The 25,939-nt window shown below is 39.0% G+C and overlaps 1 pseudogene across 1 annotated transcript; it reads left to right on the forward strand.

The window, feature by feature from the left end:
- The first annotated feature begins 5,377 nt into the window (after positions 1-5,377).
- LOC100343607 (large ribosomal subunit protein uL3 pseudogene) lies at positions 5,378-6,659 on the forward strand (annotated as a pseudogene). Its single transcript, XR_016235597.1, has one exon. The product of XR_016235597.1 is annotated as a large ribosomal subunit protein uL3 pseudogene (transcript).
- Positions 6,660-25,939: the final 19,280 nt, after the last annotated feature.

The following is a 25,939-nucleotide window of genomic DNA, read 5'->3' on the forward strand; positions in this document are numbered from 1 at the left end:
AATCAACAGCCTTTGTATACACAAGCAATGCCATGGCTGAGGAAGAACTTCTAAGATCAATCCCATTCACAATAGCTACAAAAACAATCAAATACCTTGGAATAAACTTAACCAAGAATATTAAAGATCTCTATGATGAAAATTGCAAAACCTTAAAGAAAGAAATAGAAGAGGATACCAAGAAATTGAAAAAACTTCCATGCTCATGGATTGGAAGCATCAACATCATCAAAATGTCCATTCTCCCAAAAGCAATTTATAGATTCAATGCAATACCAATCAACATACCGAAGACCTTCTTCTCAGATCTGGAAAAAATGATGCTGAAATTCATATGGAGGCACAGGAGACCTCGAATAGCTAAAGCTATCTTGTACAACAAAAACAAAGCCGGAGGCATCACAATACCAGATTTCAGGACATACTACAGGGCAGTTGTAATCAAAACAGCATGGTACTGGTACAGAAACAGATGGATAGACCAATGGAACAGAATTGAAACACCAGAAATCAATTCAAACATCTACAGCCAACTCATATTTGATTAAGGATACAAGACCAATTCCTGGAGTAAGGACAGTCTATTCAATAAATGGTGCTGGGAAAATTGGATTTCCGCGTGCAGAATCATGAAGTAAGACCCCTACCTTCCAGCTTACACAAAAATTCACTCAACATGGATTAAAGACTTAAATCTACGACCTGACACCATCAAATTATTAGAGAGCATTGGAAATACCCTGCAAGATATAGGTACTGGCGATGACTTCTTGGAAAACACCCCAGAAGCACAGGCAGTCAAAGCCAAAATTAACATTTGGGATTGCATCAAATTGAGAAGTTTCTGTATGGCAAAAGAAACAGTCAGGAAAGTGAAGAGGCAACCAACAGAATGGGAAAATATATTTGCAAACTATGCAACTGATAAAGGGTTGATAACCAGAATCTACAATGAGATGAAGAAACTCCACAACGTCAAACAAACAACCCACTTAAGAGATGGGCCAAGGACCTCAATAGACATTTTTCAAAAGAGAAATCCAAATGGCCAACAGACACATGAAAAAATGTTCAAGATCACTAGCAATCAGGGAAATGCAAATCAAAACCACAATGAGGTTCCACCTCACGCCACTGAGAATGGCTCACATTCAGAAATCTATCAACAATAGATGCTGGAGAGGATGTGGGGAAAAAGGGACACTAACCCACTGTTGGTGGGAATGCAAATTCGTTAAGCCACTATGGAAGTCAGTCTGGAGATTCCTCAGAAACCTGAATATAAGCCTACCATTCAACCCAGCCATCCCACTCCTCGGAATTTACCCAAAGGAAATTAAATTGGCAAATAAAAGAGCTGTCTATATCTTAATGTGTATTGCAGCTCAATTCACAATAGCTAAGACCTGGAACCAACCTAAATGCCCATCAACAAAAGACTGGATAAAGAAATTATGGGACATGTACTCTATAGAATACTATACAGCAGTCCAAAACAATGAAACCCCATCATTTACAACAAGATGGAGGAATCTGGAAAACATCATGCTGAGTGAATTAAGCCAATCCCAAAGGGACAAATATCATATGTTCTCCCTGATTGGCGACAACTAACTGAGCACCAAAGGGGAAACATGTTGAAATGAAATGGACATTATGAGAAACAATGACTTGATCAGCTCTTGTGCTGACTGTTGATGTACAATGTAATACTTTCTCCATTTTAGTATTTTTCTGTTGTAGTGCCATTGGTTGAACTCGGTAATTAACACACAATGATGCTTAGGTGTTTAAATTTTAACTGAAAAGTGATCCCTGTTAGGAATTTGGAAAACAGTATGCTGAGTGAAATAAGCCAATCCCACAGGGACAAATACCACTTGTTCTCCTTGATAGGTGACAACTAACTGAGCACCAAAAAGGAAACCTGTTAAAGTGAAATGAACACTATGAGAAACGGTGACTTGATCAGCCATCACCCTGACTGTTGATGAGCAACTTGATATGTAATCCCTCTTAGTATTTTTTTGTTTGTTCTTCTTCTTAATACATTTGGTTGAATACTGTAATCAATATACAATTCTTCTTAAGTGCTGAAAATTAACTGAAAAGTGATCGCTGTTAAATATAAGAGTGGGAATAAGAGAGGGAAGAGATGTGCAATTTGGGACATGCTCAAGCTGACTTACTCAAACGGTAGAGTTAGAAACATACCAGGGGATTCCAATTCAATCCCATCAAGGTGGCATGTACCAATGCCATCTCACTAGTCCCAGTGATCAATTTCTGTTCACAATTGATCGTAATGATAGGACTAAGAACCAAAGGGATCACATAAACAAGAATAGTGTCTGCAAATACTAGCTGATAGAATCAAAAAGGGAGAGAATGATCCAACATGGGAAGTGAGATACACAGCAGACCCATAGAATGGCAGATGTCCTAAACAGCACTCTGGCCTCAGAATCAGCCCTTAAGGCACTCAGATATGGCTGAGGAGCCCATGAGAGTATTTCAGGCATGGAAAGCCAAGACATTCGGGGGAAAAAAAAACCTAAATGAAAGATCTCTGCAAGTGAGATCTCAGTGGAAAGAACGGGTCATCAAAGAAGGAGGTACCTTTCTCTGAAGGGAGGAGAGAACTTTCACTTTGACCATGGCCTTGTCTAAATATGATCAGAGTCAGTGAACTCAGGGGGCTTCCATAGCCTTGGCAGCTCATGACAAGAGCCTAGGGTGATTACTGATGCCATAAACAAGAGTGTCAATTTGTTAAGTCAACAACAGGAGTCACTGTGCACTTACTCCTCATGTAGGATCTTTGTCCTTAGTGTGCTGTACATTGAGATCTAATGCTATAACTAGTACTCAAACAGTATTTTTTCACTTTATGTTTCTGTGTGGGAGCAAACAGTTGAAATCTTTACTTAATGTATGCTAAACTGATCTTCTGTATATAAAGAGAAACGAAAATGAATCTTGATGTGAATGGAAGGGGAGAGGGAGTGGGAAAGGGGAGGGTTGTGGGTGGGAGGGACGTTATGGGGGGTAAGCCATTGTAATCCATAAGCTGTACTTTGGAATTTATATTCATTAAATAAAAGTTTTAAAAAATTATGCTAAAATTAATATGGAAGCCCAAGAGATCCTGAATAGCTAGAGCAAATTTAAAGAATAAAACAAAGCCAAAGTCATCGCAATATCAGACTTCATGACAACTACACGTCAGTTAGAATCAAAAAAGCCTAATACTGGCACAAAAATAGACATGTATACTAATGGACTGGAGTAGAAATTCCAGAACTTAATACACTCATGTACTACCAACCGATCTTTGACAAAGGAGCCAAAATCAATGCCTGAAAAAAAGGTACTATTCAACAAATGTTACTGGAAAACTTGGATTCTGCATGTAGAAGTATGAAACAAGACCACCACCTTACAATTTATACAGAAATGAACTATAGATGGATCAATGATATAAAACAATAACCTGATAACATCAAATTACTAGATGAAAATATTGGGAAACTCAGCAAGACATTGCCATCACACAGAATTCTTGTTAAATACCTCAAAATGATAGGCAATCAAAGCAAAAATAAACAAATAGGATTGCATTAAGCTAAGATGCTTATGCACTGCAAAGGAATTGTTGAACATATTGTAGACGCACCCAAGAGAACAGGAAAAAATATTTGCAAACTTTGCAATGGTTAAAGGTCTACTATCCAGAATCTACTAAGAGTTCAAGTAATCAAGAACAACAAAAACAACAAAAATCCTGTCAAGCAATGGGCAAAGGACAAAAGAGACATTTTTGAAGGATGACATTCAAATGGTCAACAGAAACATTTAAAAATGCTCAGGATCCAACTTAATATGTTATCCTCTGAGTATTTTTGTTTGTTTTACTTAATACTTTTGGTTAAATACTGTAATCAATACACAATTATTCCTAAGGGCTGAAACTTAACTGAAAAGTGATCGCTGTTAAATATAAGAGTGGGAATAAGAGAGGGAAGAGATGTGCAATTTGGGACATGCTCAAGCTGACTTACTCAAACGGTAGAGTTAGAAACATACCAGGGGATTCCAATTCAATCCCATCAAGGTGGCATGTACCAATGCCATCTCACTAGTCCCAGTGATCAATTTCTGTTCACAATTGATCGTAATGATAGGACTAAGAACCAAAGGGATCACATAAACAAGAATAGTGTCTGCAAATACTAGCTGATAGAATCAAAATGGAGAGAATGATCCAACATGGGAAGTGAGATACACAGCAGACCCATAGAATGGCAAATGTCCTAAACAGCACTCTGGCCTCAGAATCAGCCCTTAAGGCACTCAGATATGGCTGAGGAGCCCATGAGAGTATTTCAGGCATGGAAAGCCAAGACATTCTGGGGAAAAAAAACCTAAATGAAAGATCTCTGCAAGTGAGATCTCAGTGGAAAGAACGGGTCATCAAAGAAAGAGATACCTTTCTCTGAAGGGAGGAGAGAACTTCCACTTTGACCATGGCCTTGTCTAAATATGATCAGAGTCGGTGAACTCAGGGGGCTTCCATAGCCTTGGCAGCTCATGACAAGAGCCTAGGGTGATTACTGATGCCATAAACAAGAGTGTCAATTTGTTAAGTCAACAACAGGAGTCACTGTGCACTTACTCCTCGTGTAGGATCTTTGTCCTTAGTGTGCTGTACATTGAGATCTAATGCTATAACTAGTACTCAAACAGTATTTTTTCACTTTATGTTTCTGTGTGGGAGCAAACAGTTGAAATCTTTACTTAATGTATGCTAAACTGATCTTCTGTATATAAAGAGAAACGAAAATGAATCTTGATGTGAATGGAAAGGGAGAGGGAGTGGGAAAGGGGAGGGTTGTGGGTGGGAGGGACGTTATGGGGGGTAAGCCATTGTAATCTATAAGCTGTACTTTGGAAATTTATATTCATTAAGTAAAAGTTAAAAAAATGCTCAGGATCATTAGCCATCAGGAAATGCAAATCAAAAGGATGATGAGGGTGAAACCTCACCCCAGTTAGAGTGGATATCTTTCAAAAATTGTAAAACAATAAATGTTAGCAAATATATAGGTGATAAAATACTATAATCCACTGCTGGTTAAATTGTAAAAGAGTACAACCATTATGGAACACAGTCTGGTAATTTTTCAGTAATCTGAAAATTGGTCTACCGCATACACAGCCATCCCACTCCTAAAAATTTACCCAAATGGAATGAAATCAGCATAAGGAAGACTTGTCTGCACCTTATGTTTATTGCAGATCAATAGCTAAGATCTGACATCAACCTAGAGATTCATCAACTGAATAATGGTTAAAGAAAATGTGGTATATCTTCTACCGGCTGGATAGACGGCACGATGTCGCACAGGAAGTTCTCGGTGCCCAGGCACGGGTCCCTGGGCTTCCTGCCCCGGAAGTGCAGCAGCCAGCACCGCGGCAAGGTCCCCAAGGACGACCCGAGCAAGCCTGTGCACCTCACCGCCTTCCTGGGCTACAAGGCCGGCCTGACGCACATCGTGCAGGAGGTGGACCGGCCGGGCTCCGAGGTGAACAAGAAGGAAGTGGTGGAGGCCGTGACCATCGTGGAGACCCCACCCATGGTGGTCATGGGCATCGTGGGCTACGTGGAGACCCCGCGGGGCCTCCGCACCTTCAAGATGATGTTCGCTGAGCACATCAGTGACAAGTGCAAGAGGCGCTTCTACAAGAACTGGCACAAGTCGAAGAAGAAGGCCTTCACCAAGTACTGCAAGAAGTGGCAGGACGACGCGGGCAAGCGGCAGCTGGACAAGGACTTCAGCAGCATGAAGAAGTACTGCCAGGTCATCCGCGTGCTGGCGCACACGCAGATGCGCCTGCTGCCCCTGTGGCAGAAGAAGGCACACCTGATGGAGATCCAGGTGAATGGTGGCACCGTGGCCGAGAAGCTGGACTGGGCCCGGGAGCGCCTGGAGCAGCAGGTCCCGGTGAGCCAGGTGTTCGGCCAGGACGAGATGATCGACGTCATCGGCGTGACCAAGGGCAAGGGCTACAAAGCGGTCACCAGCCGCTGGCACACCAAGAAGCTGCCCCACAAGACGCACCGAGGGCTGCGCAAGGTGGCCTGCATCGGGGCGTGGCACCCGGCGCGCGTGGCCTTCTCTGTGGCATGGGCTGGGCAGAAAGGCTACCACCACCGAACGGAGATCAACAAGAAGATCTACAAGATCGGCCAGGGCTACCTGATCAAGGACCGCAAGCTGATCAAGAACAACGCCTCCACCGACTACGACCTGTCAGACAAGAGCATCAACCCCCTGGGTGGCTTCGTGCACTATGGGGAAGTGACCAACGACTTCATCATGCTGAAAGGCTGCGTGGTAGGCACCAAGAAGCGGGTGCTGACCCTGCACAAGTCCCTGCAGGTGCAGACCAAGCGGCGCGCCCTGGAGAAGATCGACCTCAAGTTCATCGACACCACCTCCAAGTTCGGCCACGGCTGCTTCCAGACGGTGGAGGAGAAGGCGGCGTTCATGGGACCACTTAAGAAGGACAGGATCGCGAAGGAGGAGGGGGCCTGAAGGGGCTTGGAGTGTGCTGCATTGCAATAAAGTCACTTTCCAGGAAAAAAAAAAAGAAAATGTGGTATATATACACTATGCAAAACTACTCAGCTATATAAATTAATAAGATCTTGTCTTTTACAACAAAATATATGCATATGGAAGCCATTATTCTCAGTCAAATAAACCAGCACAGAATAAACAAATAAACAAAGTACAAAATGCAATGTTGAGTTTTGGTTATTGCTTACAATCCTTGTCTATACTCTTGATAAACAGTGATTTTTCTACTTGTTCCATTCAATTCTTTATTTGGTGCAGAGTTAAGCTTGAAATTGAAATTATGCAATTATAGATATAAAAAGAAAAAATAAGGGAGGAAGGAGGACAGAGGGTCGGAGCATGGGCAAGAGGGAGGTTAGGGTGGGAAATATGCTCTTAAGTCTGTGTATGTGAAATAGATGAAATTTGTTCACCTTATATGAATAAAATTATTTTAATACCCCAGTAGACTGGGATAAAGTATTTGCCAATTCTGCATTTCATGAAGAACTGAAATTCAGAATACATATGAAACTGCTGAAATTATGCACAAATATATCTAAGAATTGGGAAAGGATCTGAACAGGCATTTCTGTAAAGAAGAAATACCCATGGTCAACAAAAATGGGAAAACATGCAATATAATTATTACATAGGAAAATGCAAATCAAAATACACTAGGTGTCACCTCACTAACAAATGCTAGTGGGGTATGAAGAAAAGAAAACTTTAATAAGTTATTGGAGCCTGCACTGTTGTGTAGCAATTAAAGCCACCACCTGCAGTGCCAAAATCCCATATGGGGACTTGAGTCCCAGTTGCTCCACTTCTGATCCAGCTCTCTTCTGTGGCCTGGGAAATAAGTGGAAGATGGCCCAAGTCTTTAGGCCTAGCTCCCACATGGGAGACCAAGGAGGAAGCTTCTGGTTCCTGGATTTGTGTTGGCCCAGCTCTAGCCATTGCAGCCATTTGGGGAGTGAACCAGTGGATGGAAGATCTCTCTCTCTTTCTATCTGTAATATGACTTTCAAATAAATAAATATTTTAAAATATAAGATGTTGATGAAAATGCAAGTTAGCCTGAGCATTATGAAGACTTAGTATGGCAGCCCCTCAATAAATGAGAAGGGATAAACCTCTCCAACCATTGTGTATGTATCAGAAGGAAATTCAATCTGCATGCAAAAGAGATTTCTGCTTTCTGTTTTGACTACAGCACTATTCATAGCAGTAAATATTTGGAACCAATCTGTCAATGTGTTACAGGTTTTCCAATCCTAATTCAGTGATTAAAAAGGATTGAAATATTATTTGCTTCAAAATGGGTGGAAATGGAGACCCTTAAGTGAAGTAAGACTGTCATAGGAAGAAATAAATCTCACATGTTCTCTGATATATGGGTTTCTAAAAAGTGGTGGATATAAATATAAATGTTTTTAATTAGGATGGGAAGATTCATTACTGAAGATACTGGGTGGTAGGATAATAGATATAGAAAAAGAGTTAGAAAGAACGAACCAGTTGCAGTGTTCCATAATATAGTGTTGTGACTTTAGTTCCTGATAAGGTACACTGTATAAGAAATGGGAATGGAGGAGCTTGTAGGCCTTAAACACAAAATAAGCAAGGACAATCCTCACTTCCTAGATTGATTAAATTATGTTGTGTGCATACTCAAATGTTGCACTGTATCCTGTAATAATATACAAGTAGTGTTAATCAAAGACTGAGCAAAATTTTAAAAATCAGAAATGTCTCTATATTCTATCAAGGAACTATCTGTAATATGTGATTAACCAAACTACATCATTTACAAAGCATAAGAAAGTAATAAAGCAATAATCTCCAGTCCTGCTAAGGATTATTTAAATAATCTTAAAATTTAAAAATCAAGGTTGCCTTTCCCGTTGAACTTTCTGCTCATCCCTTGCATGACTTTCTGATATTCTATGAATGCCATTGTTGCAAAGCTAAACTTGAACCTAAATGGAAGAATAGTTGTAAGGTTTTAATATGTATTTATTTACTTGAAAGGAGGAGGGACAGTAGTGGATAGATCTTCCATCCACCAGTTCACTTGTCAATGTTTGCAAAACCTGGGACTTGTTCCAGTTTAATCTAGGAGCCAGGAACACCTTTTGTATCTCCAATGTAGGCAGAAGGTACATGAGTACTTAAGACATCATCAAATGCCCCTCAGATACATTGTAGCAAGAATCTGGATTGGAAGTGGGGAATGGCCAGGACCTGAATGAGGAAGATAAATATGAGATGAGGGCATCCCAAGTCGTGGCTTAACTCACTGCTCATGAACCCATCCCTTTATACTGTTTCATTCATTCTTAATACTGTTGAAAAATTACAGGCATGATGTTCAAACTTGGATCCATGTATTTCAGTTTAAAAAAAGGCTTAGGGTAACTGTTAAGATTAATAAAACTGTATTCCACAATGGAGGACCCGGGTGCATTTCCTGATTCTGATCCTAACTCCAACTTCCAATTAAAGCAGACCCTGGGAAGTCATGATGATGTCTCAAGACATGTGGTTTGTGCCACCCACATGGAAAACCTGAAGTGAGTTACCTGCTCTCAGGTTTAGATCTGATCCCTCCCTGGAAGATGTGAGCATTTGTGAAGTGAACTTGTGAATAGGAGCTCTTTCTCTCATTCATTGTCTCTTGTTTTCTATCAAGTAAATTAGAAAATAATTCATCAGACAGAAAGAGCAACATAGTCTTGGAAGTCATCCAAGTAAAGACAAGACTGAAAGCAAATGGAGGTATAGCAAAATATTTATATTCTTTATTCCAATGTAACCTAACAGATAATATTATCATTTTAATAAAAACTTAACAGTGAACAGTGTTGTTATAGTTTCTGATCATTAAAAATAACGACAGAAATTATATAAATGATAGGAGTACAGAGTTGAAAACATTCTTTTATAAGATACCTGAGCTTCCAAAGAAATAGTGTTCCAAATCAATTTTATGTGCTAAATACATTACATTTTTGTGAACTTAAGATACATATGTACAGATTTCAACAGTAAAATAGAATGAAGATATAAAATGATTAAATAGAAAATATGCAGAAACATGGTCCATTATAACACCATTACATTGAAGCCTGGAAAAGCGATATGCACTTCAGGTTAATCAGGATTTGTGTCAGAAAATTTAAAAGGGATACACAGTGAGATGAAGAGATCATTTTCTATGAGGATAGTACAGTGTTTCATATCAGTGTTCATAGATAGAGCATCCGAATATTTAAGAAAAATGCTTACAAAACTGCAAGGATTGCCCAGTGTTTATCAGAACAAATAAATACAATGGTATAAATACCCAACCAGGGGTAATTAATAGTTATCCATATGTCATTGTGCAGATACATCAGCTAACACTAGATGGAGAAAATAAATAAATAAGGTCACTTCAAGTGTTGAAAAGCACAAAAATCAGTATATATGGAAGAAAAGATAGACAATCCATTTTAACTATCAATATTTCCTACAGAAGCACAGTCTATACACAATCTATAACATGACAGCATTTTGCCATAATGTAACAAAAAAGGCCAAGAATTAGCCGATGAGGAACAAAAATCAAGAAAGATATTGTCAAAGCTAGCAAAACTGATGGTTTAGAGAAACAGAAAGTAAGCAAACAAAAAACATCAAAGAACCAGGACTTTCCTCTTGGGGGCAGAAGTAGAAGAGATTGGGAAAATACCTGAACTGACCAAGGCCCCTATATTTTCCTGAATATTAGTTCTATGGATGTTAACATTCTTATTCAAATTTAGCAGAAAACAAAGATGTCAACAATTGTCTTCCTTTCAGGTTGTATTACTGTATTTTAGGGATCTATGCAAGAGCATATATGTCTCACATGAAACCATGGCACATAATTTCTAAACTGGTGTACTAAGTGCAATTAAAAGGAAACAACCTATTTATCCCACAGTATCAAGGGCCACCAAACTCAGGTTCCCAGACTTTAGGGATCACTCTCAGGAGATGAAGGCTAAGGGGATTCACTCTCAGGAACTAAGACAAACCTCAGCAGCCAGAACACTTAATTCTGAGAGTTCCACACTTTTTACTTTTCCCTCCCAACAGTTTGCATTGGCTCCCTCCTCCAAGGTCTTAATTCTCACCAGAAATCAAACACTTGAAATCAGTTTAAGTCTGTGACCTGTGCAGTCATTTTCGTGATCACTAACACCAAATGTGTGTTGTTTGCTTAATATCAAACAACACATCTATAACACCTATGACTTACCAACAGTTCAATTCTGACAATATATAGAGTTAGTAGACATAATGGATTAAGATTTTAACATAAAAACATCCCAGGCATATACCAATGAAAAGCATGTATTTGATTTTCTGGCTCCAGTCAAAATTATGAAGTTATCCAGAGATCCCCTCTAAAGCTATCTTATTTGCATGAGCTTAGCTATGGCCTGAAATTTGTGTATTAGACAGAATCATAGCCACTCATATTGCCCATGAAATATCTGAGTCTTAAAATCAAAGGTACAGGCATTGAGGAGAAAAGAATTTTTTTTCTTTTACTAGTCACAAATGAACTCTCAAATTTATAAACCATTTTATAGCCAGCAGAATCTGATATTCTGAGATATTCTCAAATGCTACAAGCTATCATTTGACTAAACCAAATTTGGATGCATAATGAAACTACTGTGTGTTCAACAGTTTATTTGATTCTCAGTTCTCACACCAGTTAGCTTGGGGTTGGGGAGTGAAGAATGATTAGCCTTTACAAAGATTTTTACTCTCCACACAAGGGTGTGAAGGCATTTAATCCCGATTAAGAGAGATTAATCATTGGGAACAGGTGGGACCCTAATGAAGTGATTAGGCTAAATCAATTCATGTGATTATTGAGTGACTGCTTATTCCCAGGTGTGTGCTATAGAAACCACTTCATATTTGAACCTCCTGCAATTTCATTATTTGGTCATGGTCTCTGTGCCACCCAAACCTCTGCCAACAAGATGACCATCAACAGATACTGCCCTCCGACCTTGGACCCAAACCATGAGACAAATACCATTTCTTTCTAAATTACTGAGTCTGTACCATTCTGTTATTAGCATCAAACAAAACCTGACTCAGAACCTAGGAAGAGCTGTGCTGACAGGACTGAATTGTAAACTAGTGACCTCGTTTCTCAACCAAAGGATATCAGATCACATGTGGAAGTTCATTTCTCCATGTGGATTCTGTAATCACCATCAATTTGGAAAGCTGTGAGGCCCCAGGCTTCACACAAACCCTTTTCCTTTAGACACAGGACAGGACACCAGGGTCCTGGCTACTGGCCCAGCTCACTTCCTGTGACCATAGAATACTGGTCTCTGACACTCACCAGTTTCCAGCTTCCAACGAGTCCCAGCATCCTCCTGAGGGCTCCTGAGTGTGGTGAGGGAAGTTCACAGAGCAGCAATGGGTGAAACACCTGAGACCTCTCTCAGGAACAAACCCAGAAAGCCTAACATTGAGAAGCCAGCAAAGAAAATGCTGTGTGGTTCAGCAGTGTTGCCTTTGAACACCTGATTTTAAAGTCTGCCCTAACAATGAGCATGCATAACATCATAGAACACACAGCCAATCCAAATGCTCCTAGCATGAGGGCCGTAGCTTGGGGTTGTGGCAGGTGGGGGCAGAGAGGAACTCTGCTTGGTCTCAGGTCTGAAACTGCCTCATCTTTGCAGCTTGATCCTCCCAACAGCAGGGGCCGCTCTCACCTCCCTGATGATCATGACATCAGAGCACTGTCCCTCCCTCCTTTTTCCAGGACCCTATTAAAATCTTGTGACCCTTGGACTTTCAATAATGGTCTCACGTGTAACAGAATGCTGAATCTTTCTGGTATTCTGCGTCTTTATATTATTTATATTCTTAGCTCTTTTTTAAGGTCATTGGACTTTTTTTAAAAAAATTGACTCCAGGACTATTTTAAGATACTAAAAAATACATTACATAGATTGACCTCTCTTTCTCTTGTTTCTATTACAGATATTCACTTGTAGTTCTGTATTCTGTAATTTAATATTGTTGTCTGTTTCGTTCTTACTGGCATGTCATAACACATTGGGTTTATATATTGATCTTATACACAGTAATCCTGCATAATTCTCTGGTCAGTTTTTATTTGTTTCAAATTTTATGGAATTATCTCCATATATAATAGTTTAATTAACATCTATTGATGGTTTTGCTGCTTAAAAGCATATCCTTATACATAAAATTTTCTGTTTTTTTTTTTTAATTTCCTAACTGCACATCTAGGACATTGTTGAAGACAGAAAATAAAAGGAGAGCGGCTTGTACAGCTGTGTTCCAAGGGAAATAGCTTTCAGTGTTCTATAACAATTATGCTTTATATTATAGGTGCATTGCAGCCCATCTTAGTTACAATAAGTAATAATTATTTTTACTGCTTTACTCACAGTTTATTTTTGTGATTAGATGCTTAATTTTATTCAAAACTTTTCATCTTTTAATTGCAGTTACCATGTGATTTTTTTGTGTTTCTCTTCCACATGAATTATTTACATGATTTATTTTGAAGTGTTAAACACCTTGGCATCTTTGACTCTATCTTGCTTTTTTATTGATCTCTTGTGATTTCATATTTTGCTCTATATTAACATTTTGCTTAAAATATTTGTACCTCTTTTTATAAGGATATGTTCTTTAAGTTCCTTTTTAGTTCATGTCTTGATCTGACTGTGGAATCAATGTAATACTGCATTCAGAAAAGAAATTAAATCATATTCCATATTTATTACCACTTTTTATGAATCTGGGAAATTGAGGGAGTGTTTCCCTGCCTTGAATATGAGGGAAATTCTACAAATCTAGGCCAGAAATTTTGCTTTTCGAATTTGTTCAATGGTTATTTTGATTTTTCAAACACTGAGTCAACTTATTTTGTTTATATATATAGCAGATTCCTATGTTATTGAAGATTTTTGATAAATTTATTTCATAATGTGGTGGCTCTGGGTTTAAGTTTTTTTAAAAAACTTATTTCTATGCATTTCAGAATATTCTTTAACTGTGTTGCTAAACTTTATTAATTTGGTCAAGAACAATGCTGTTTGGATTTCTGTCACTGGTTATCTGTGTTGCATATTTTTACTTTTTCTTAAGATTATACTAGTCTTTATTAATTCTACTCATTTTATAAAAAATATTAATTTATTTGAAAGTAAAAGTTACAGAGAAGCAGAGGCAGAGAGAGAGATGTATTCCATCCAAGATTTACTCCCCAAATGGCTGAAATGACCAAAGCTGGGCAAACCTGAAACCAGGAGTCAGGAGACTCTTCTGGCACTCACATGTGGGTGCCGGGGCCCAAGGATGTGGGCCATCTTCTACTGCTTTTCCAGGCCATAGAAGAGAGCTGCATTGGAAGTGGAGCAGTTGGGACTTGACCTGGCACACATATTGGATGCCAACACTGCAGACAGCAGTTTTACCTGATATGCCACAGTGCCAACCGTCTGCTCATATGTTTTAAAAACACTTTTCCTTTATTATTTGTTTCTGTTGTACAGTCTTACTAAAGGCATTATATTGAGGATATTCTCCATTTTCACTATCTTATATTGCTGTATAGTTCATCTTAGATCTTAAGAAGGATGTCACGATGATTAGGTCTCTGTCTTCTCACATAATATCTTGAGCCTATAAATTTATCTGTGCACTGATTTATATGACATCTCCTCTATTTCTTTCTGTGTTTGCCAATCCTCCATCACTCTGCCAACTATTTGCCTCATGATGTCTCAAGCCCTATGTGCCTTCCAGCTATGCCAGACTTTATGTATCTCTGATCTTGCTCCTGAAACCATATATCATCATCAATTTTACCATTTTCTGTGGCTGGGTCTGATGTTCATCCTTGTAATCTTGCATTTAAAAATCTTTGACAGCCAAGCCTGCTCTTGGTAGCCTATCCTTGTGCCTGCAGCAAGGGCTGGCTTCAGGGTCTCCAGCCCTTTTGTTTACACCACGTCTTTCCTCAAGTGGCTCCTATTGTGCTTGTATCTTATGCCAATCCTCATGAGTCTCCAGCTCCTCTACATGTAGCCATTATCTTCCCCTCACATGCTGACCTCTCTGATTCATACAGCCCATGTCAGGACACCTGTGTCTCCATTCCTTTATACACATTGACTTCACTCCTAATTCTTGGTTTTTGCTGCATTCCTCTAAAGAAGGCTAAAATTACAAATTGGTTTGCAATATTTGTCTCACTGTTGCAAATATATTGAGAATTACTGCCTGGCCTGAAAGTCGGTTGGTGGACAATCAGTTGAGAAATCACACAGATATTCGCTATCAGTACAGCTGTAGTGTCCTTTCAGATTTTTCAAAACAAAATGCTAATGTTACACACAAATGGCATAACCATGAACAATGCCTGCCCTGCAACAAGGAAATGGAAACCACTTATTATTGAATGAGACAACTGTGCAGAATAGATATTCAAAATATAACATATTTAAATACTGGATTTTGAATATAAGTATATATTTGACCCTCAGGTCAAACCAAATCTCCTGGCTCTGATGTCTAATAGCCCCTGAAATTAGGCTCTAACTATCAAACTGCCCTGGAAAATCCCCAAGCACAAGCATCCAAGAAGCGTTCACAGCAGCAGCTTCCTGCCACACTACTGAGTGTACCACCATGTGATGTTCTCCCTGACTTCCTTTTATCCATTATCCACTGGCTGGTACCCAATCTGGCCATCCACAACAAAAGCAGAATACTCTCTAATTGATGCTGTCCTGAAGGGGCTCCTAAGTTGATGGATTTCAGGTAAATCTCATGGGTTCCTCTGGACCTTCCTTGACACTGATGAGGCTCATCCACCCATATAGTCACCAGATAGTCACCAGTGATAGGCCCACTGGCATACTGGGTCTGAAACCCCACAGGCACTCCTCTGGATGACAGTCACCTTTTACTGGCTCATGACATAGATAATTGTGGCCTGATTGGAGACTGAATTATAGGGCATGCTCTCTTCAATTCATTATTGCAGTGCATCAGCCCTGCTGGGTCACTGACAGACTTAGGATAATTTCATGATCAACATTATCAATACAGGACCCATGTTTTCTCATGAAATCTGGCATTGTTCCTCCCCACCCCTCATTTACCATTTCTGATCCTTGGCATGCATTGAATTTGTGATAGTCTAATATCAATCTCCAGTATCTGTCTGATTTTAGCTATCTAAACTGTTGAATTAAATCTGGATGTGTTGGAGTTCACAATCTCTAATTCTTGCCTCATTTATTTTTAAGGAAAGAATTTAAACAGATAATGCTCTTTAAAACCTAATTCCAGTATCAGTATACCAACTTTCAAAATTGATAATTTAATATTATCTAATACCCATTGTTTCTGAAATGTAACATATATTCTGACTTAGGTATAGTTGTTGGAAGGATGGTTAGAGGGTTTCATTTGTATCTGCTCTTACATTGTAGGTCACGGAACCAATGTTGTATCCTTCCCATTACCGAGTATTTTCCCTCCATTTTACAATTTGAGAGCAGAGAGGTTAACCATGTTGGGCTAGGGGAACAAATAGACTCTTTGAAAAGTTACCTTGGACTAGAGCACTGTTTTCTACCATAGTCGCTATTATTTTGGAATCTTAACATTCAAGTTGCTATCTGAGTTCCCAGTGTTTATGACATTCCCTACCATGAGGAATGACCCACAGAAAAGATCCACCTCTGTGATTCTCAGCAGCAACAGTGCCCTTCGCACCAACACCAATTTCATTGCTTTTGTAAATGGAATGTCTTTGGGCCTCTTGTAGAACATAGTCATTTTACAACTTTTTCAGCTGTATCAGTTTAGTAACTGTAGCATAATTCCTGTGAGATTTTGATTGTTTCTTTCTCTATCACAGAAATTCAGCTATTTCTACCTCCCTTAGTATGGACTGTTTTTGGTTTAAGTTGTCAAATGTCATCCTAGTATTACCATCATCCTTTGGGATCTTTGACAATGGGTTAAAACCTTTGTTGTTGATGAGTGTTCTCACATTGAGAAACCCTCCCTTTTCTAAATTTTTCCTCCACCCTCAGGACTCAGTCTCATGCACACTCTGCCACTCCTGATAATGCATATTGGCTAGGCCTTGCAACTGTTTCTTTTTAGACACAGCAATTTTTCTCACTTAAAAGATTATGCTTCTGTAGCTAGGGCCATTAGCATGAAAAGGTTATTTAGCCTTGAAAGCTACTGTTAGGAAGAGTAAATGCAGTGAAATTCCAAAGTGAAATCTATTTCTGGGTGGCAAACTCCTTTCTTTCTCTAAGGCATATGTGATTTGATACTATTATATTGACATAAGTTGATGAAGTCAGAGTGGCCACAATTTGAGTGATTTTAGAAAGTCCATTGTCTCGAACTGGTGCCCAAATGGGATGCCAGCACTGCAGGCAGCAGCTTTACCTGCTACACCACAGTGCCACCCCATGCTTAAACTTATAATGAACAATTTAGAGATGAAATATAAAACATATAAAGAGTGGGGGCTGACATTCTGGTGTAGCGGGTAAAGACATCTCCTGTTTTGTTGACATTTCATATGGGAGCCCCATTTGAGTCCCAGTTATTCCATTTCTGATCTGTCCCCCTGCTAATGTGCCTGGGAAAGTTGCAGAGCATTGCCCAAGTGCTTGGGTCGCTGCACCCACATGGGATACCTGGAAGCATCTCTTGGCTTTTGACCAGAAACAGCATCATTTTAAATAGCAGTAGTGCTCAAATAGAATGAAGTACAAGCTATGTATGGATTTCAAAATTTTTGCACCAAAATAAGTCCATCTCTTTTTTTCTATGAACTTTTTGAAGCCTCAGTGTATTATAGGACCATATGGACCAAAAATGGCTTTTTCTTTGCTTGCATTCATTATTTTAAAGAAAGTTCTAGGTATGGTGCTGTGGTGTAGTGGTTAATGCCAATGCCTGCAGTGCTGGTATACATTATGAGTGCCCATTTGAGACCCAGGTGCTCTACTTCTGACCCAGCTCTTTCAGTGGCCTGGGAAAGCAGTAGAAGATGGCCCAAGTGCTTGAAAACATGTACCCATGTGGGAGATCAGCCCAGCTTGAGCTGTTGTGGCCATTTGGGGAGTGAACCAATGGATGGAAGTTCTCTTCCTCTACCTCTGCCTCTTTGTAATTCTGCCTTTCAAATAAACAAACCTTTTAAGAAAGAAAGTTCTGTGGCTGAATAGTGTAGAAAATTCTAGCGCCCCCTCTCTGTCATTCCAATTTGCTCAGGGATAGAAATTCCTGGCATGACACAAAGATCCTGGTGCAAGTTGCCAAATGTGACATTTGGAGATCTAATCATCTCTAGTTCTGGGTGGCAATTCTGTCCTTATTCCCTTAGTTGAACTTCAGGAGGGCCAATGTATTCTGTGACTAAGATGGTTTTAAATTCTGTCTCTTGTCACAGGCTTCCAGCAGAAGTTCTCCCTTCACAGTAAAGAGATTGTGGCTATGTTCTTCCTGGTGCCAGCAGATGATAAGTTTGGGAAGCAAGAAAATAATCTGGGCTCATGTTTTATCAAAAAAGAAAAGAATTTCATTACTTGAGCTCCTATTTGGAAGTGGAAATTATCCTAATTTAGTGTTGCTTTTCTCATATATGATTCCTGGAACATAACAGAGAGACAGAATATCAAATAATAGTGTATATGAGCTGGGAGAAACTATGGCAATTAACTAACCTCTATATTTTTTACATGGGAACTTGGGACAAGAACTAGAAAATTATCTTCTGTTCCAAGAGTAGGACTCTGCTTGAGGGTTTCTCACTCCCAGGGCATATTGTTTTTCCTATTCCAACAGAATGGAAAACTGTTCCTGAGGGGACAGATATTAATTGCCTCCAAGTCAAGTGTGAGTGCTATTTTCAGGTTAATTCTATCAGAATTCCACAGACAGTCAGCTGTTAGGGGTGGATGAATCTGGAAACAGCCGGTTTCCTTCTGACTAAATCAAGCCCAATATCACTAAGGACTCTTGCATTTCTTTGGCTTTTTTCACATTTGTCTTACTAATCATGGTTTGTAATGAATTTTCTGATGTGAGCTTTGGATTTGAGGCTGGAATATGGAGTTCAGGGCACGGGAAGAATGGTCTTTTTCAATCAGGGCACAGCTGTTGGCTTGCTCCAATTCTGGCTTTCTGTCATGGTTTTGGGTACCTCAACAAATTTTTGGTTTCTTGAGCAGAAATTTGCTGAATTGTTTCTGGGTCTGAGTTGGTTTTGCCTTCTTCCTTCCCAAATTTTGTATTCTGACACAATACAAACAAGAGTTTAGACAGAGTATCCATTAGGAAATAAAAAACACAACAAATTGGAGTTTTGTGCTTGGAAATATACAGGCAACAAGACCAACATCAATTTTTGTGTTTTGGAAAAAGAAATGGAACCCTTCTAATTAGGGGACAGATATTAATTCCCTCCAAATCTAGTGTGAGTGTGGTTTTCATGTTAATTCAATCAGAATTCCACAGCCAGTCGCTGGGAAGGGTGGATGAGTCCAGAAACAGCCAATTTCCTTGTGACTAAATCCAGCTCAATACAACTAAGGACTCTTGGATTTCTTTGGCTTTTTCACATTTTTCTTATTTATCATGGTTTGTAATGAATTTTCTGATGTGAGCTTTGGTTTTGAGGCTGGAATATGGAGTTCAGGGCACGGGAAGAATGGTCTTTTTCAATCAGGGCACAGCTGTTGGCTTGCTCCAATTCTGGCTTTCTGTCATGGTTTTGGGTACCTCAACAAATTTTTGGTTTCTTGAGCGGCAATTTGCTGAATTGTTTCTGGGTCTGAGTTGGTTTTGAATTCTTCCTTCCCAAATTTTGTATTCTGACGCAATACAAAGAAGAGATTAGACAGAGTATCCATTATGAAATAAAGAAATCCCAACAAATTGGTGTTTCATGCTTAGAAATTTACAGGCAACATGACCAACATGAGTTTTTGTGTTTTGGAAAAAGAAATGGAACCCTTCTAATTAGGGGACAGATATTAATTCCCTCCAAATCGAGTGTGAGTGCGATGTTCAGGTTAATTCAATCAGAATTCCATAGACAGTCAGCTGGGAGTGTGGATGAATCTGGAAACGGCCGTGTTTCTTGTGAAAAAATCCAGCTCAATATCACTAAGGACTCTTGCATTTCTTTGATTTTATCATATTTTTCTTATTAATCATGGTTTGTAATGATTTTTAAGTGACCTTTGGTTTTAAGGCTGTAATATGGAGTGCAGGACACAGGAGGAATTTTTTTTTCAATCAGGGCACAGCTGTTGGCTTGCTCCAAGTCTGGATTTCTGTCATTGTTTTCGGTGCATCAGCCAATTTTTGGTTTCTTGTGTGGCTTTTCCTATTTTTTTCTTGATCTGAGTTTATTTTGCATTCTTCCTTCACAAATTTTGTATTCTGACACAATACAAACAAGAGTTTAGATAGAGTAGCCATTATGAAATAAAAAACACAACAAATTGGCATTTCATGCCTCTGAATCTACAGACAACACGACCAAGATCAGTTTTAGTATTTGGGAAAAAGAAATGGAACCCTTTGGCTGAAGGGACAGATATTAATTCCCTCCAAATCAAGTGTGAGTGCAGTTTCCAGGTTAATTCAATCAGAATTCCACAGCCAGTCAGCTGGGAGGGGTTCATGGATCCGGAAGCACCCAGTTTCCTTGTGACTAAATCAAGCCCAAAATCACAAAGGACTCTTGCATTTCTTTGGCTTTTTTAACATTTCTCTTATTTATCCTGGTTTGTAATGAATTTTCTGATGTGAGCTTTGGTTTTGAGGCTGGAATATGGAGTTCAGGGCACGGGAAGAATGGTCTTTTTCAATCAGGGCACAGCTGTTGGCTTGCTCCAATTCTGGCTTTCTGTCATGGTTTTGGGTGCCTCAGCCGATTTTTTCCTTCTTGAGCGGCCATTTGTAAACTTTTTCTGAGTCTCAGATTGTTTTGTCTTCTTCTTTCCCAAATTTTGTATTCTGATGCAATACAAACAAGAGATAAAACAGAGTATCCATTAAGGAATAAAAAACACAACAAATTGGTGTTTCATGCTTTGAAATTTACCAGCAATATGACCAAGAAGAGTATTTGTGTTTTGGAAAATGAAATGGAATCCTTCTACTGAGAGGAGTGATATTAATGCCCTCCAAATCAATGTGAGTGCGGTTTTTATGTTAATTCAATCAGAATTCCACAGACAGTCAGCTGTTAGGGGTGGATGAATCTGGAAACAGCCGGTTTCCTTCTGACTAAATCAAGCCCAATATCACTAAGGACTCTTGCATTTCTTTGGCTTTTTCACATTTTTCTTATTTATCATGGTTTGTAATGATAATGAATTTTCTGATGTGAGCTTTGGTTTTGAGGCTGGAATATGGAGTTCAGGGCATGGGAGGAATGGTCTTTTCAATCAGGGCGCAGCTGTTGGCTTGCTACAATTCTAACTTTCTGTCATGGTTTTGGGTGCCTCAGCCAATCTTTGGTTTCTTGAGCAGCAATTTCCTAAGTTGTTTCTGGGTCTGAGTTGGTTTTGCCTTCTTCTTTCCCAAATTATGTATTCTGACGCAATACAAACAAGAGTTTAGGCAGAGTATCCATTAGGAAATAAAAAACACAACAAATTGGCATTTCATGCCTCTGAATCTACAGCCAACACAACCAACGGGAATTTTTGTGTTTTGGAAAAAGAAATGGAACCCTTCTACTAAGGGGACAGATATTAATTCCCTCCAAATCAAGTGTGAGTGCGATATTCAGGTGAATTCATTCAGAATTCCACAGCCAGTCAGCCTAGAGTGGTGCATTAATCCAGAAGCAGCCAGTTTCCTTGTGACTAAATCAAGCCCAATATCATTGAGGACTCTCACATTTCTTTGGCTTTTTTCACATTTTTCTTATTTCTCATGGATTGTAATGAATTTTCTGATATTACTTTTGGTTTTGAGGCTGGAATATGGAGTTCAGGGTGCGAGAGAAATGGCCTTTTTTAACCAGGAAACAACTGTTGGGTTGCTCCAATTCTCGCTTTCTGTCATTGTTTTGGGTGCCTCAACGGATTTTTTATTTCCTGAGCAGCAATTTCATAAATGTTTTCTGAGTCTGAGTTACTTTTTCCTTCGTTGTTCCCAAATTTTGTATTCTGAAGTAATACAAACAAAGAGTTTAGACAGAGTATCCATTAGGAAATAAAAAACACAACAAATTGGCATTTCATGCTTAGAAATTTACAGGCAACATGACCAACATGTGTTTTTGTGTTTTGGAAAATGAAATGGAACCCTTTGGCTGAAGGGACAGATATTAATACCCTCCAAATTGAGTGTGAGTGAGGTTTTCACGTTAATTCAATCAGAATTTCACAGCTAGTTAGCCGGGAAGTGTGGATGAATCCAGAAACAGCTGGTTTACTTGTGACAAAATCAAGCTCAATATCATGAAACACTCTTAGGTTTCTTTTTTTCATATTTTTCTTTTTTTAACTTTTATTTCATGAATATAAATTTCCAAAGTACAGCTTGTAGATTGCAAAAGCTTACCCCTCATAACGTCCCTCCCACCCACAACCCTCCCCTTTCCCACTCCCTCTCCCCTTCCATTCACATCAAGATTCATTTTCAATTCTCTTTATATACAGAAGATCAGCTTAGTATACATTAAGTAAGGATTTCAACAGTTTGCTCCCACACAGAAACATAAAGTGAAAAATAATAGATGATTTTTTTTAATGATGATGAAATCAGATCAGAATTATTGTCATGTTTACTCCCAGTGAGAGTCAAGTTGGGAATTGATAATGTCTGGTACCAGACAGGGATGCCCACTCTCACAACTGCTATTCAATATAGTTCTGGAGGTTCTAGCCAGAGCTATTAGGCAAGAAAAAGAAATTAAAGGGTTACAAATTGGGAAGGAAGAACTCTTTGTAGATGATATGATTTTTTATTTAGGGGACCCAAAGAACTCTACTAAGAGACTATTGGAACTCATAGAAGAGTTTGGCAAAGTAGCAGGATATAAAATCAATGCACAAAAATCAACAGCCTTTGTATACACAGGCAATGCCACAGCTGAGGAAGAACTTCTAAGATCAAGCCCATTCACAATAGCTACAAAAACAATCAAATACCTTGGAATAAACTTAACCAAGGACGTTAAAGATCTCTATGATGAAAATTACAAAATCATAAAGAAAGAAATAGAAGAGGATACCAAGGAATGGAAAAATCTTCCATGCTCATGGATTGGAAGTATCAAATTCATCAAATTGTCCATTCTCCCAAAAGCAATTTATACATTCAATGCAATAGCAATCAAGATACCGAAGACCTTCTTCTCAGATCTGGAAAAAATGATAATGAAATTCGTATGGAGACACAGGAGACCTCGAATAGCTAAAGCAATCTTGTACAACAAAAACAAAGCCGGAGGCATCACAATACCAGATTTCAGGACATACTACAGGGCAGTTGTAATCAAAACAGCATGGTACTGGTACAGAAACAGATGGATAGACCAATGGAACAGAATTGAAACACAGGAATTCAACCCAAACATCTACAGCCAGCTTATATTTTATCAAGGATCCAAAACCAATCCCTGGAGTAAGGACACTCTATTCAATAAATGGGGCTGGGAAAATTGGATTTCCATGTGCAGAAGCATGAAGCAAACCCCTAACTTTCACCTTACACAAAAATTCACTCAACATGGATTAAAAACTTAAATATATGACCTGACACCATCAAATCATTAGAGATCATTTGATAAACACTGCCAGATATAGGTACTGGTAAAGAATTCTTGGAAAATACCCCAGAAGCACAGGCAGTCAAAGCCTAAATTAACACTTGGGATTGCATCAAATTGAGAAGTTTCTGTACTTAAAAAGAAACATTCAGGAAAGTCAAGAGGCAACCGACAGAATTGGAAAAATATCTGCAAACCATACAATAGATAACGGGTGGATTATCAGAATCTACAAAGAAATCAAGAAACTCCACAATATCAAAACAAGCAACCCACTCAAGAGATGGGCCAAGGACCTCAAGAGACAGTTTTCTTTTTTTTAACTTTTATTTAATGAATATAAATTTCCAAAGTACAGCTTGCAGACTGCAAAAGCTTACCCCTCACACCGTCCATCCCACCCGCAACCCTGACTGGAGCATAGGGAGATTACTGATGCCATAGACAGGAGTGTCAATTGGTAAAGTCAACAACAGGAGTCACTGTGCACTTACTCCTCATGTAGGATCTCTGTCCTTAATGTGCTGTACATTGAGACTTAATGCTATAACGAGTACTCAAACAGTATATTTCACTTTGTGTTTCTATGGGGGTGCAAACTGTTGAAATCTTTACTTAATGCATACTAAACTGATCCGCTGTAAAAAAAAAAAAAAGAAAGAAATTATCAATTCCCAACTTGACTCTCACTGGGATTAAACATGACAATAGGTCTGATCTGATTTCATCATCATTTAAAAAAATCATCTATTATTTTTTTTGAAAGCTTGCAAAAATAATTTTAATTTTTTTTTAAACTTTTATTTAATGCATATAATTTTCCAAAGTACGACTTATGGATTACAATGGCTTCCCCCCCATACCATCCCTCCCACCCACAACCCTCCCCTTTCCCACTCCCTCTCCCCTTCCATTCACATCAAGATTCATTTTCAATTCTCTTAATATACAGAAGATCAGCTTAGTATACATTAAGTAAGGATTTCAACAGTTTGCTCCCACACAGAAACATAAAGTGAAAAATAATAGATGATTTTTTTAAATGATGATGAAATCAGAGCAGACCTATTGCCATGTTTAATCCCAGTGAGAGTCAAGTTGGGAATTGATAATTTCTTTTTTTTTTTTTTTACAGAGGATCAGTTTAGAATGCATTAAGTAAGGATTTCAACAGTTTGCACCCCCATAGAAACACAAAGTGAAATATATTGTTTAAGTACTCGTTATAGCATTAAATCTCAATGTACAGCACATTAAGGATAGAGATCCTACATGAGGAGTAAGTGCACAGTGACTCCTGTTGTTGACTTTACCAATTGACACTCCTGTCTATGGCATCAGTAATCTCCCTATGCTCCAGTCATGAGTTTCCAAGGCTATGGAAGCCCTCTGAGTTCTCCGACTCTTATCTTGTTTAGACAAGGTCATAGTCAAAGTGGAGGTTCTCTCCTCCCTTCAGAGAAAGGTACCTCCTTCTTTGAAGACCTGTTCTTTCCACTGGGATCTCACTCACAGAGATCTTTTGCCAGAGTGTCTTGGCTTTCCATGCCTGAAATACTCTCATGAGATTTTCAGCCAGCTCCGAATGCCTTTAGGGCTGATTCTGAGGCCAGAGTGCTATTTAGGACGTCTGCCATTCTATGAGTCTGCTGAGTATCTCACTTCCCATGTTGGATCACTCTCCCCTTTATTTACTCCATCAGTTAGCGTTAGCAGGTACTAGACTTGTCTATGTGCTCCCTTTGACTCCCAGTCCCTTCACCATGACCAACTGTGAACTGAAACTGATCACCTGGAACAGTGAGATGGCATTGGTACATGCCACCTCAATGGGATTGAATTGGAATCCCCTGGTATGCTTCCAACTCCACCACTTGGGGCAAGTCAGCCTGAGCATGTCCCAAATTATACATCTCTTCCCTCTCCCATTCCCACCACCATGTTCAACAGGGATCACATTTCAGTTAATTTTCAACACGTAAGAATAACTGTGCATCAATTACAGATCTAAACCAGTCATATTAAGTAGAACAGATAAAAAAAACTACTAAGAGGGATAATGTATTAAGTTGTTCATTAACAGTCAGGGCTATGCTGATCAAGCCACCATTTCCCATAGTGTCCACCTCACTCCAACAGGTTTCCCTCTTGGTGTTCAGTCAGTCGTCACCGATCAGGGAGAACGTATGGTATTTGTCCCTTTGGGACTGGCTTATTTCACTCAGCATGATGTGTTCCAGATTCCTCCATTTTGTTGCAAATGACTGGATTTCATTGTTTCTTACTGCGGTATAGTATTCTAAAGAGTACATAACCCATAATTTCTTTATCCAGTCTACCGTTGATGGGCATTTAGGTTGGTTCCAGGTCTTAGCTATTGTGAATTGAGCTGCAATAAACATTAGGGTGCAGACCTCTTTTTTATTTGCCAATT

This window comes from Oryctolagus cuniculus, chromosome 6 (genome assembly GCF_051225735.1).
Source record: "Oryctolagus cuniculus isolate XC-2025 breed Fujian yellow rabbit chromosome 6, ASM5122573v1, whole genome shotgun sequence".
Lineage (NCBI taxonomy): Eukaryota > Metazoa > Chordata > Mammalia > Lagomorpha > Leporidae > Oryctolagus > Oryctolagus cuniculus.